Raw genomic sequence first — 6,887 nt, forward strand, 5'->3', positions numbered from 1 at the left:
GGGGTAGTCCAATCTGGAGAACGCCCTAAGGGTTTCTGAGAAACTGGAGTAACCTCTGTCTCTCGGGAGGTGGTGACGCCAAAGAGCTCGAGTGATCAAGTGCGGGGCATAACATCATTAAAATTCCCTTCCACTATATGTAAGGATGAATCTGTTTCTAGTAAGATGGCCATCACTTTGTCTAGGGTGGGCTGCTGCAACCTTGGGGGCGCATAAACACTGATGAACATGCCGTCCGCCCTCTCCCAGACCCCAAGCACTGCGGCGTATGTCCCATTAGGATCTATCCAGGTCTTCAAAACCTAGAATGGGGCTGTCCTCCGACCCAAGATTGCCACTCCCCATGAACCCGAGGTGAAGCCTGCATGGGTCAATGTGATATAGGATCCCCGACTAAAAAAAATGGCACTGGGTCCCCATTAAGTGGGTTTCTTGTAGAAGGACCACGTCTGGATTTCAGTGTCTAATTTAAGTTGCTACCAGGCCAGGCTTGATTTTGCTGCCTAATCCATTCACATTCCAGGTAATAGTGGAGCTCCCTTTGGTTTCCCATCCAACAGCATGTGCCATCCCGGTAGTGTGGCCTATTCTGCTGCTTCCCACAGCAGTTACCTATTCTGTGCTTAAATCACTGCCAACTCCCCTCTTTTAACAGCAACACCACTCCTTTCACAAATTAACTTTAAATATAACTTTCCTCTTCCTCCCCCCGCAAATATCAACCCTCATGTCCAAAAGTCTATAGTCTAAGGTCTTTAGCCCTCCACCTCACACCCCAAAACTAAGAACTCTAATGCTCAATAATAAACAAAGAAAGCACTCCTCGCACTCACAACCAGGTTCTCACCTCCTACAATCTCTCTTCTTACGCCCCAAGTATACTCCAGTCACATGCCACATTCACCCCATACACTACACACTCTGCCACACAATGGGGGGATGGGAGGCAAAGGTCTTCTCTCATAAGTCCCATCCACACCCCAAAGATCTCCTTCCAGAGGGCCACACAACCCGTCTCTCTTCCCCCAAACATTCTCTCGATCCTCCCAGACTGCCATCAAGTTCCAGAGTTCTCAGGCTCATCATGGTCAGTATTCCTCTGGTCAGTACTGGATGAGGTGTTCCCTGGCCCATGCCCTTACTCATCTTCTCTATCATTCCTAGACCTTTGACTCTCATGTCTCGGCAACCCTCCTTCAGAGTCCGAGGATCTCTTGCCGGCCCTTCTAGACCCCTCTCTCCTGTCCAGAGATCTGCCTCTGCTGCACCCAGGTCGGGCCTGTCTTTTGCACTCCGAGGTGCAGAGTTTGGGTCTAGCCTCTAGGTTACCCCCTCCGGTCTACTTTGTCGATTGAGGGCCAGAGTTGAGGCCTCTCCTCTAGCCAAGTTCAAGCCTCCTCTGCTGTGGCAAAAATAGTGGGTTTAGTACTTGAATATCACCTTCAACTTGGTGGGGAAGAGCAGAATATGTTGTAATTGCATGGAGCGAAGCTTGACTTTCACTGCATCAAATAATCTTCTCCTCACAGGAGTAGTCTGGAAATATCAGGAAGACAGAAGATTCAAACTTGGGCTTCCTCAGCTGGCTCGCCTCTCTAAGGATCGTGTCTGAAAGTTCAAACAGCGGGCGATGATGGCATGCAGGTGAGAACCCGTGGTGGTCGGGCCGCTAGCGCACTGTGTGTTTGTACTATCACAAAACAGGTGGAGACAGTTTTGGCCATGAAGGTAGCACAGAGCCACTACCCCAGAAAGTCCACCATATTTGTCCCCTCCACTTCTTCAAGGAAGCCCACAAGTCTCAGGTTATTCCGTCTCGCTTTCTGCATCATTCACCCGCCTCAGCAGATCTTTAGTAATAGCCGTAAATTCAGTCACATCTTTCCTCTGGGAGTGTGTTTTATCTTCCAGTTTGGACAATTTATCTTCCGCTGCAGTCACTCACTCCACCTCATTTCGGAGGTCCTGTTTCATCAAGGACACCTCTGCCCTGACTTCACCAATCCTAGATTCCAGGTATGTTCTAGACAACTGGATCCCTTTCAAGAGAGCCGCATTATCTGGCGACGATGGTGCCACATTTATCTCTTGGGAAGTCTCCACCACTTTGGCGTATTTATCAATCTTGCCTGATGGGGGGGCTTCGGGTCTTTGTTTTTCGCCATGTCACTACAGCTGTTCAACTCCTGCAAAGCCTGTGGCAGGTTTGCATTTGCGATCTTTGGTGCGACAATTTGAGCCAACAGGTCTGTGATCCTAGGGTCTCGTTCAGCCCATTGGAGGAGAATGAAAGCCAAGGTCACTACAGAAGTGATGGGCAGAAAAAGAAACGAGGAGGCTGAATGTGTTTCTTAATGATGGAGTTTTTATTTTGATACCAATGTAGGACTGATAATATTAAGGTTTTTATTGTGGACAGACAGTTTGGTAGTGAGATGCTTTCTTCTGTTCTCTTCTAGGACATCCACTCAACGCAGAAGGAGGTCCCCCGGAGTCTCAAAATAAAAAAGAAATGAACAGCTGTAATTAAAAGTACCGTCACCACACCTAGTGAAGCGCCCATACCATGATGTATTTTATTTATAAAGTGAAGAAAAAAATTATAATTACAAAGGGAGAAAGAAAGAAAGAAAAAAATGCTGGCTATCTATTACTCCTGGTTTGTCCTGGGTATTCACCTTATTCTTAGGGTGAAAGTTATACCTTCAGGTTGACTTGTCTTATAGCACTATTATTTTTATTAGGGGTATGCCATCTGTCAGCTAGTTCCCTATTGATTAATGAAACCAACATATAAGATTTCAAGGGAAAGGAAAAAGAAACGAACATATATGATTACCCAACCAGAAATCGGTCATGCTAAATGATAAAACTGAAAGAAAAATTATAAACAAACTGAGGGGTAAGCAGATTATCAATTCCCTTTTCACCCCACCTGACTCGGTTTAGTGTTGCCCAAAGGAAACCAAATACACTCTCCCCTTAACTCTATCCCAGCTGACGTACTGCGTCTGCTGCCACTCTTTTGAGTTGCGGCTGTTCGTGCGTATCGTCCGTTGGTGACCAACACTCCTCGCTTCACGCGTCAGGAGTTTCAACAGGGTCAGCGTCTTCTGCTCCTCAGAGTGCGTAGTCATTATTGCAGGTGTCTTCCTGCACCCGGTCCGTGGCGTCTTCCTGCACCCGGTCCATGGCGTCTCCCTGCACCAGGTCCGCTCCGTCTTCGCTCTCTGTGTCTTCTGGGCGTTTTCCTTCTCGATCCCTGATCCTCGACTTCCTGTCTCTTACTCTTGTGGGTGGGACGCTTCTTTTCACCTCCTGTTCGGCCTCCGGATTGGTCTTCTTGATTCTTCCCCTCTGTGTAGTGCAAGGACAGTCCATTTTAGGTCTTTCCTGGCGATAGCAGCGCATGCATTGTTCTCGCCATGCGAGTGCCTTTTGCAATCGATTCTCTGAAAGCCTTACATGCACGCGTAGGGATGGACAAAGAGGGCTGTTCTCGCCATTTGTCCAAACCTAACAGTGGACAGTCCGACGCCATCTTGTGGCAATAGCTTTCTATTGTCATGGCAACCAAGCCTTATCAGAAGCTTCGTTACGCTGACTTTTTTTATAGCTCGAACTTCACCCGAAGGTATCGGGTATCAGAGCGCTTCTATTTCTCCTTGCCGCACCGAATATTTCTCTTTGTCATCTCTTCTCTGCGTTTCTCTTTCTTTCTATTATCTTTCATTTGGTCTGTGTTTAACTCTTTCCTCTCCCTTCTCCCTACCCCTCTCTGCCGTACAGTGGCTTCCTCCCTGGTTTCCTCTCTATTAATTATTTTTTCAATTTGTGTTCACCCAGCTTTCTTCTTCATCTCTCTCTCTTTCTCAAGTGTTTTTGCTCCACACTTTCATGCCTACTTTCGGGGACCCTCTCTTCTTTTCTCCTCAACAGAATCAACCGCAGCTGCGAACAAGGTGCATGCGAACACCACCAACTGCACCTGCAGTGCCCGTGAGCACTAAAAGATGCACCTGGGGTATCTGTGAGCACCAACTGCCCCAGCAGTGCATGTAAACACCCATAACTGCAACCGAGGCACCTTTTAGAACAACTGTGAGCCCCTAAGACACCAGTGTCCCTCCTGCGAGCAACACCACGTATCGAGGCACCGGCAAGCACCACTTGACTCCACCTGCAGTGCCTTGCATGCGCCAATAGCGCCTAGAGTGCTTGCAAGCATCACCCACTACAATTAATACCACCGCAGGTGCCACTAGTCGCACCTCTTTTACCTACAACCACTGTCCACTGCACCTGCTGCACCTGTGAGCGCTAGCAAATGCATTTGTGGCATATGTGTCAGTGAAAGGAACAATAAACGCTCCCTAGTGCTTACTTAAACCACGATTCTACGTCTGTTGCGGCTACACATAGCAAGTCATGTGGATGTCCACGTGACCGCATTGGAGATTATTTTCCCTCATTTTCATGAGTTGATTCACGTGACCCTATGTGAATTTAAATGTGACATCCCGTCCGTTCTCGGGCAGAGGTTTTTTAGCACGTACTTTGTGGTAGGAGCAGGGCTTTAAGTAGAATGTAAAAGCTGTGAGGTCTCTCCAAGGGGCGTGGCCGATGTAATTAAAGATGTAGCTTAAAAACACCTACGCTAAATATGTGTGTTTTTCATTGCTTGCCACCAGACTGGTGTTTTGATGCTCCTGTCATTGCATTAAGTTACATAATGCAAGTAACATTACACCTGCAACAAGCCAGGACTATTGCTTTGTCAATGGGTGTTAGTTGCATAAGATAAATAAGCAACGAGTATGGCTTCGTTGTATAGAATATTGAAAATGCTTCAGTTCTGAAAATGATGAGACTGAAAGAATAGTCTCTTTGAAGTTACATCAAAGCAGTGGAGGGTGGGACTGCTACAAAGCTAAGATTGTTTTTCCACCCAAGAGTGATGGCAAAAAATGGAGAGCCCGAAATGGAGTTCTCTTAGCACCTGCTTTTTAGAATTGCCGGCGCTGAGCACCGGCAGGACTCGGCTCACTTAAAGCCCTGGGTAGGAGATACAAACAAGCATTAAAAATCCAATAGGACTTGCCTTTCATTAAGTTAAAGCCATTTGCTTTGCTATACAATACCATTAGCAAAGCAAATGGCTTTAACTTAATCAAAGGCGAGACCTATTGCATTTTCAATGCTTGTTTAGTTTTGTGGCCTTACACTTGGTCTCTCTCTCTCTTGTTTACAGGACCAGCGTGGACGGCAGGATAGCGATGTGGGAGACATTGGTGTACTCAGAGGTAAGTAAGGGGGCTCGCATGTGTCAACCGACATTTCTTACACTCCTCTTCCATAACTTTCTTGCCTACAATAAATGTTTCTTGACGGTACCTAGATAAATTGTCTGCGTTCGCTTGTTCAGTTCCTTTCCTATGACATGTTCTAAATCGGAATGGCTGTAAAGAGAGAAACCATCTCAAAATTCGTTCATTATTTCCCTTGTTTTGGGCTAACCATTCTAAGAGAGCATGATCAGTATACAAGGTGAATTCTCTGCCTTAAAGATAATATTGTAGGGACTCTATGGCCCACTTAATGGCTAGCGCTTCTTTTTCTACTACCGCATAATTTTATTCTCTCGGAAACAACTTGCGGCTGATGTAAATAATGGGTCGCTCATCCCCCTTGCTGTACTGTTGTGATAAAACTGCACACAGCCCATTTTCAGAGGCGCCCGTTTGCAAGATAAATGGTTTAGTATAAATTAGGGTTCAGTCTTGGCAGTTTTCTTTAACAGATCTGTCAATGGGATTGCTACGCTGAAGCGTCTAGAGTAACCTAGGATACCTAAAAAAGATCTGAGGTCTTTCTTAGTTTAGGGGAATGGCAATTGTGTGTTGGCTGTAATTTTTTCTTCTTGAGGTTTGATATCTCCCTCCCCCAAAAGGAAACCTAGGTACTTCACTTACTTTGCAGCCAAATGGCTTTTAATAGGATTGATTTTCAATCCATTTTCTCCTAATACTTGAATCACCTTGATTAGGTGGTCTAGGTGTTGACTCCATGAGGAGCTGTGGATAACAATATCATCAATATAGGCTGTCGCATAGGATTCACAAGGTTTAAGCACAGTGTTCATTAGTCGTTGAAAGATCGCTGGACCCCATGTAACCCAAAAGGTAGTACATTAAAATGGTTGTCTTTTCTTTGTCTTGTTGTCTTAAGGGTACTTGCCAGTAACCTTTGCACAAATCCAGAGTGCTGATATACTGAGCCTCTCCGAGCCTTTCTATCATCTCATCTGTACTTGAGAGGGGGTAGGCGTCAAATTGGGAGATTTTTTTAACCTCCCTAAAGTCAATGCAAAACCTAATTGACGCATCAGGTTTCGGGACTAACACTATGGGAGAATTCCACTTGCTATTGGAAGGTTATATTATCCTCATTTTCAGATTTGTTAGAACTCTTGCTCAACCAGGTTTCTTCTGGCTTCAGGTATGCGATAGGGTCACAACCGTACTTTTCCCCTGGGATGGTATGCATAGCATGTTCTAGTACTGAGGTTCTCCCGGGTGATGAGGAAAAAACATCCTGTAAAGATTGTAACTGGGTAGTCAACACTTGCTTTAAGAGAGGGGGTAATTCAGGATCAATACTCTGTTCGTACAGAGTAAGGGGTTCTGTATTCTCTGGATCCATTTTCTAAAAAATGGGTTATGGTGGTTACCTTTTCTATTACTTGAAATGGACCCTGCCACTGCCCTAATAGCTTATGATCGGAAGAAGCCATCATCAAAAGAACTAAGTCGCCCACCTCAAAAGAATGTTCCTTTGACCTTTTGTCATATTGTTGTTTCTGGGAGGTTTGGGCCCGTTCTAGATTT

The sequence above is a fragment of the Triturus cristatus genome, chromosome 3_1 (assembly GCF_964204655.1).
Source record: "Triturus cristatus chromosome 3_1, aTriCri1.1, whole genome shotgun sequence".
NCBI lineage: Eukaryota > Metazoa > Chordata > Amphibia > Caudata > Salamandridae > Triturus > Triturus cristatus.